The following is a 7,500-nucleotide window of genomic DNA, read 5'->3' on the forward strand; positions in this document are numbered from 1 at the left end:
CAGGGAGTTATTCGCGGACAAAGAAAACCACGTGCTCGTCGAAAATGGCGGCGTGTGTGTGAAAAAGAGCGAGGAAAAAAACTTCCGGACGAATCACCCCCCTGCTGGAGCGCTAGCGCTCCCGGAGGGGCACTCCCGGACGAAATTTCACCGCTCTTTGTGTGTGTGTGAGATTTGTGTGTGTGAGATTTTCGGCCCGATACCATCGTGTGGGGTGTCTAACGACGCGTCTCGGAAAGAGGAGTGGGGGAAACGCGGTTTCCCCCCCCTAGCACCACCCACCCGCCACCCAGCCCCGGAAAACCCCCGCGAAAAGTGGTTTTCCGCGATTTTCCCGGCCAAGGAGCGGAGGTAGAGCTCCCGGGTGTTTGGAAGAAAGTTGCGGGGTGAATTTTCACATTGAAAACCATCGCCGGAAAAGCGATTTTCGCAACATCCAGAAAGATACGGGCGGAAAAGCGTTTTTCCGAAGAAGAAAATTTTCGCCCTGATACCGTCGTGCGGGGTATCAAACGACGAGTTTTCAAGAGGGGAGTCGGGAAAATACCCCCCCACCACCATACCACCCACCCCCACCCCCCTAGAGCGGAAAAACCACCCAGGAAGCGGTTTTTCGCGATTTTTCCGAGGAAAACTTCATCGCCACCCAGGCAAGCGGGGTATCAGAAGAAGCGGCTCGGCGGGACGAGTCCATCGCGCACCCCCCCGTTCTTCTACCATCTTCCCTCACCTCGCCCGGGCGGAAAAACCTCGCCGTCGATCCTCGTGGCAGTCCGCTGCTGGCGTCCCTCCTCGAGGGGGAGTAAAACCAGTTTAAAGCGCGGACTCTTCCTTCCTTCTGGCGATGATGTCCGCCAGTCGGAATTTACGATCACGGTCGGGATCGACCGATAGCCGAGCACCGGTGGGCTCGAAACCGGTAGTGATGCTCAGCAGAGTGCCGGAAGGGCAGACCGCAGCCACGAGCGGTGTTGCTCGCACGAGTGGCGTTGGCACGGCCACGGCTGCGAAAGGAGCCACGATGGAGAGGCTCATCGAGCGTCTGGAGGACGAGCTATCCCTCCTCCGTGTTCAGCTGACGGAGCAAGCTGAGCAATACCGGAAAGACCTCGCGGCGATGCAGGAGTGCCATCGCCAGGAGGTGCTCCATCTGCGAGAGGAGAACCGTAAGGAGCGGGAGATGGTCTCTGGGCTCCTTACGCAACTGGTTGTTGCGCAGTCGCAGCAGCAACAGCAGCAGCAGCAGCAGCTGGCACAACAGCGAGAGGGTGCGGTGACGGCTACGGTGGTGCCGTCTCCGGACCAGGAAGGCGGCTCCTGGGCCGAGGTGGTGCGCCGTAAGTCGGCACGCCAGCAGCCGGCTCAGCAGCATCAGCAGCAGTGGCCGCAGCTCCCGCAACGGCAGCAGCCGCAGCGGCAACAGCAGCAACGTCCGCAGCAACATCAGAGCGGACAGCGTTCGGCTGGGCAGCCCCAGCAACAACAACAACAGTGGCATTTGCAGGGCCAGTTGCTGCGAAAGCAGAGTAAGCAGCAGCCACGCACGATGCCAGCTGCAGTGAAGAAGTCGCGGAAGCGGCCCGACACCATCGAGGTGATGCCAGCGGAGGGCGTCAGCTACCTCGACATGTATAGGGCGATTCGTACGAGCTCGCATCTCGACGGCATGCAGGAGAAGATCGGCGTCGGCAAGCGAACGCCGAAAGACACCTTGCGGCTGCCGCTGAGCCGTGATGCCGACAGCGCCGAGCTGTGCCAGCGTATCCGGCAAGCCATCGGAGACAAGGGTGCGGCGTCCGTGCATACGGAGATGTCGATGGTGCTCATAACAAACATCGACTCCTTGGCGAGCGAGGACCAGCTGCGTCGGGCGGTGTTGACGGCTCTCGGCAAGGAGCATTCCGAGGCCACCTTCGACATGTGGGAGCGGCGAGACGGCACGAAGCGTGCTCGCGTTCGTCTGCCCCGGTCGGATGCGGAGCATCTGGCTGGGAAGCGCCTGCTCCTAGGACACACCTCCTGTTGGGTGTGGGAGGTCCCGAAAGCGTCGCTGGAGGAGAAGCGGTGCTTCCGATGTTTGGAGCGCGGCCACTTCGCCGGGCAGTGCTCGGGAGAGGACCGCAGCAAAGCGTGTATCCGGTGTGGCGCGGAAGGCCACAAGGCAGCGAGCTGCACTGGCGAGGCTCGCTGTTTGAAGTGTGGCGGCCCGCACTCGATTGCCGCAGCTTCGTGCAAAGCTGCAGCCACACGATGATGATAGAAGTGCTCCAGATAAATATCGGTAAGAGCAGGAGCGCTCAGGATCTTGCGCTCCAGCGGATGAGGGAGGAGGGAGCAGACGTGATGCTCATCACGGAGCTCTATGCTGTGCCGGCCAACAATGGGAACTGGGCATCCGACGACGCACTGAAGGCCGCGATCGTCACCAGTGGCCAACGGTTTCCCATACAGCGGGTGAGGAGCGTGCAGCATCCGGGCATCGTAGCTGCCGAGGTGGCGGGCATCGTTGTCATCTGCTGCTATATTCCGCCATCGATCGGCCTCCCGGAGTTCGAGCAGCAGATGGACCGGCTGGAGGTACTTGCGCGAGGCCACCCTTGCGTGCTGATAGCTGGTGACTTCAACGCGTGGCATGGGGCCTGGGGGAGCGAGCGGGCCAACCTTAAGGGTGAGGCGCTCCTTCAGACGGTTACCAGCCTAGGATTGGAGGTCCTCAACCGCGGCACGGAGCCGACATTCCTGGGGAACGGTGTGGCTCGGCCCAGCAGAGTGGACGTCGCCTTCGCGAGTCCAACGCTCTGCCGATCGGATGGAGCAGCGGAGGACATCAGCTCCTGGCGGACGCTAGACCGCTACTCCTATAGCGACCACCGCTATATTCGGTTTGCGGTCGGGCAACAGCATCGTACAGGTCAGCGGCCCGGACGGGGCATTCATCAGCAGGAAGGTGTCGAAGTACGGGAGGCGGGTACTCGCTGGCGAACTCGCCAGTTTTGCCCCCGTACTTTCGAGCTGGCACTTGAGGCGACCCGTTTTGCCGATCGGGTGACCGATGCGGCAAGCCTGGGGATGGTGCTTACGGAGGCCTGCGACGCTACCATGGCGAGGATTGGGCAGTCGCAGCAGCAGAGGAGGAACTGCAACACATATTGGTGGACTCCGGATATCGAGGAGCTGACCGAGCGCTGCCGGTTGGCTCGGGAGCGACAGTTATTGGCCCTCGACGAGACGTCCGCCGAACTGGCTTCAGAGGAACATCAGGAGGCGCGTGCTGCCTTAAGGGTGGCAATTAAGGCCAGCAAGCAGCGCCAGTTCGATGAGTGGCTGCAGGCCCTGGCTGCAGATGAGACGGGACAGTGGTTCCGGCAAGTGCTTCTTCGGTTTCGGGGCAGCTGGACGGCGCGTGAACGCGATCCAGCGGTGTTGCAGCGGATCGTCGAGGAGCTGTTTCCGGAGCATCCCCCGGTCGAGTGGCCGGACGTCACGCCTTCGGAAGGGGACACTCCGGTCCGTCCGATCAGCTGCGCGGAGCTCCAGGCGATAGCGAGCGAGCTGCATCCGCGGAAGGCGCCTGGCCTCGATGGAGTACCGAACGCTGCGGTAACGGCTGCCATCCGGAAGTATCCGGAGCCATTCGCTGGTGTCTACCAGCGCTGCTTGGACACCGGCGAAATACCACGCGAATGGAAAAGGCAGAAGCTGGTGCTGTTGCCTAAGCCGGGTAAGCCGCCGGGCGAAGCCTCGTCCTGCCGCCCGATCTGCTTGATCGACAATCCGGCGAAGGTCTTCGAGAGGACTACGCTGGACAGACTCAACGAGCACCTGGAGGATCCGGAGGCACCTCGGCTGGCCGAGAACCAGTTCGGTTTCCGGAAGCAGCGGAGCACCCTGCAGGCGATCCAGCTGGTGGTGGAAGCAGGCGAGCGCGCGATGTCCTACGGACGGACTAACAACCGGGATAAGCGCTGTCTGCTGGTTGTGGCGTTGGACGTCAAAAACGCCTTTAACACCGCCAGCTGGCAGGCGATAGCGATGGCCCTGCGTGAGAAGGAGGTTCCAGCGCAGCTGCAACTCCTGCTCCGCGACTATTTCACCGACAGGGAGCTGGTGTACGACACCCACGACGGCCCGGTGTCACGTCGGGTGACGGCAGGCGTTCCACAGGGGTCAATCCTTGGCCCGACTCTGTGGAACGTCATGTACGACGGCGTACTGCGGATCCAGCTCCCTGAAGGGGCCACCATCGTCGGCTTTGCCGATGACATCGCCATCCTGGCCGAGGGCTGCACACCCGAGGAGTCGGCGACGGTCGCGGAGGCTGCGATCGACGCGGTGATGGGGTGGCTCGAGGCACGTCACCTTAGTCTCGCCCCCCACAAAACCGAGGTGGTTCTGATATCGAGTCTGCGTCGAGGACGTTTGGAAATTCCTGTGCGCGTCGGCGAAGTGGTCTGCACGTCAAAGCGATCGATACGCTACCTGGGGGTACAACTCCACGAGAAACTCTCGTGGAAACCGCACGTGGAAGCGGCCGCGGACAAGGCCCTCCGTGCGGTGGCGGTGGTTACCTCGGTGATGAGGAACCACAGCGGCCCCCAGGTGGCCAAGCGGCGGTTGCTGGCAGGAGTCGCTGAGTCGGTGATCCGGTACGCCTCGCCCATCTGGGCTAAGGCGACAGACATGCAGTGGTGCCGAAGACGACTGGCCCAGGTCCAGAAGCCACTGGCACGTGGGGTATCGAGTTCGTTCCGCTCGGTATCCTACGAGGTGTCAGTGGTGATGGCTGGTTTGGTGCCGTACTGGCTGGTCGTCAACGAGGACGCAAGGTGCCATAGCAGGCTGCTGGTCGAGCCTGGCGCCAGCAGGAAGGAGGTACGAGCGATGGAGCGAGCAGCCACGATGCTGCAATGGCAGGACGCGTGGGACCGTGCGGCGGCAACACCATCGGCCAGCCGCTATCAGACGTGGGCACACAGTCTGATTCCCGACCTGCACCGGTGGACGGGACGAAAGCACGGGAAGGTGGACTTCCACCTTTCGCAGGTGCTCTCCGGACACGGATTCTTCCGGGAGTACCTGCACGTCTGCGGCTTCGCTTCGTCTCCGGAGTGTCCACGGTGCGTGGGGTCGGTCGAGTCGGTGGCCCACGTCTTGTTCGAGTGCCCCGTGTTCGAGGAGATCCGACGTGAGCTGCTGGGCTGGGGGACACCCGAGTCGGTCCAGCTTAACAACATCGCAGAGAAGCTGCTGGAGAGTGCGGAGTGGTGGGACCGCATTCAGAAAGCAGCAAAGACCATCACCACAGTGCTTCAACAGCTGTGGCGCGATGAGGAAGCGCTCACCAATGGTCGAACGGAAGCGGCTTTCGCCGAGGACCAGGAAGTGGTCCTCGAAAGTGTGGCCGCACTCTTCGGTGAGGAGATGGACGACGTCATCATCGAAGACATCACGCGGCGCGTGAACGAGTCGCGAGCAGCGCGTCAGCGATCTGCCCGCAACCGACGGCTTCGCGGCAGAGCGGAGGATCGGGCGCGAGTGCGACTGGCTGCGGACGTCGCAGCAGCACTGGCCGCCCGAGATGACGAGATACTGCGGACGGCAGTAGAGGCGGAGCGAGCGGGCCTAGCTCCTCCTCCCATACCTAGGCGTAGCAGAGGGGGACCACCTTCCCCTGAAACGGTTAGAATTCGCCATGAGCGGCGTCTATTCATGCAGCGCGCATGGCGAGCTCGGGTCCAGGCTGAGGGACCCTCGACGACGCGCCGCCGTCGGACCGCGCCTACGGAGGCGGACCTGATAAGGTCTCGGCGGAACAGACGCGAAAACGAAAGGCGCCGTCGTGCTTTGGCTGCAGGCCGACGATGGACACCCGCGGAGGAGGCTGCCGCCAGCGAGGCGGAATGGTCAGATCGATAGATGTCGGGTTGACTTCTTGAGATCTCCGAGAGGGGAAAGAATGAGTGAGTCACGCGGACTAAGCAAGCGTACGCCTTTAATATGCGGTTAAGATACGATTCAATTTAATAAAGAAATAGGGAAGAGACATCCGAAAGGGTTCGTAATGACGCATGACAAATCCCTGGCGGGCGACGTCGTGCGTCAAGAGCGTGGGTTTATGCTATTGTTTGTTAGAACATAATGTTTATGAACAATAAAACCTGCATTTGTTAAAAAAAAAAAAAAAAAAAACGAAGTGGAGCTTGCGGCTTAATTTGACTCAACACGGGAAAATTTACCAGGTCCGAACTTATCGAGGTAAGACAGATTGAGAGCTCTTTCTCAAATTTAAGGGTAGTGGTGCATGGCCGTTCTTAGTTCGTGGAATGATTTGTCTGGTTAATTCCGATAACGAACGCGACTCAAACAAGCTAACTAGAACGCTGTCAGCAGTGCACCTCCGGGCGCACCTGACGTCAAGGCCGGCGGCCCCTTCACGGGCGGTCGTCGGCCACGTTTGCCCTGCTTAGCGGGACAACTTGTGTTTAGCAAGGTGAGAATGAGCGATAACAGGTCCGTGATGCCCTTAGATGTTCTGGGCTGCACGCGTGCTACAATGTGAGCAGCAGCGTGTTCTCGCCAATTGGCGCCCCCATTCCGAGAGGAACGGGAAATCACCCAAATGCTCATTTAGTTGGGATTGGGGACTGCAACGGTCCCCATGAACCTGGAATTTCTAGTAAGTGCTAGTCATTAGCTAGCGCTGATTACGTCCCTGCCCTTTGTACACACCGCCCGTCGCTACTACCGATGGATTATTTAGTGAGGTCTCTGGAGGCACACCTTCCGCGGTTCCTTCGTGAGCTGCAGCTGGCATGGCCGAAGTTGACCGAACTTGATGATTTAGAGGAAGTAAAAGTCGTAACAAGGTTTCCGTAGGTGAACCTGCGGAAGGATCATTACCGATCAATACATATATGTTGTTGTGTGAGTTGGTTAGAGAGATAGAGAAACACGGTATCAGCAGAACAAACTGCTATGTTACCTTTTGGGGGCCGCGCACGCCAATTAGACCCGCGAGAGAGGTGTGTCTATACTACGATATTGAGCGTGCGCGACCGTAGGCCAGTGGCCTTCGTACCTGTGCGCACACTCCCAATGGCAGCCATCGAACGCGTAAAGTGTGTGACACATGGGCGAAGGTAAAGACCCACTAGAACATATTTAAACACTGGCCTCGAGCGAGAGAGAACCTAATCAAGAGAACGAAAGTTGTGCAAGATCGCGCCGATGCCGCCCACATCGCGCGTCGATCAATGGGAAGGAAGACCAATGGTCATCCTTGTCCACCCTGGACGGCTTCGAAGGAACCGAGAGGTGCACGGTTACGCTGTCCGGGGAACTTAAGTTGTGAGAGATGCACCTAGCGCATAACGAAAACATAGGAGACAGTTGAACATACCAAAACCCTAGGCAGGGGATCACTCGGCTCATGGATCGATGAAGACCGCAGCTAAATGCGCGTCAGAATGTGAACTGCAGGACACATGAACACCGACACGT

General features: G+C 59.8%; 1 non-coding gene across 1 annotated transcript in view; it reads left to right on the plus strand.

Annotated features, from left to right (window-relative positions):
- Positions 1-7,402: 7,402 nt before the first annotated feature.
- The window catches only part of LOC128308184 (5.8S ribosomal RNA), a 158-nt gene continuing 60 nt past the window's right edge, over positions 7,403-7,500 (plus strand). Inside the window, exon 1 of the ribosomal RNA XR_008288118.1 lies at positions 7,403-7,500. This exon is cut by the window's right edge and continues 60 nt beyond it. This is a non-coding gene — a ribosomal RNA (5.8S ribosomal RNA).

The sequence above is a fragment of the Anopheles moucheti genome (genome assembly GCF_943734755.1).
Source record: "Anopheles moucheti chromosome X unlocalized genomic scaffold, idAnoMoucSN_F20_07 X_unloc_29, whole genome shotgun sequence".
Classification (NCBI taxonomy): domain Eukaryota; kingdom Metazoa; phylum Arthropoda; class Insecta; order Diptera; family Culicidae; genus Anopheles; species Anopheles moucheti.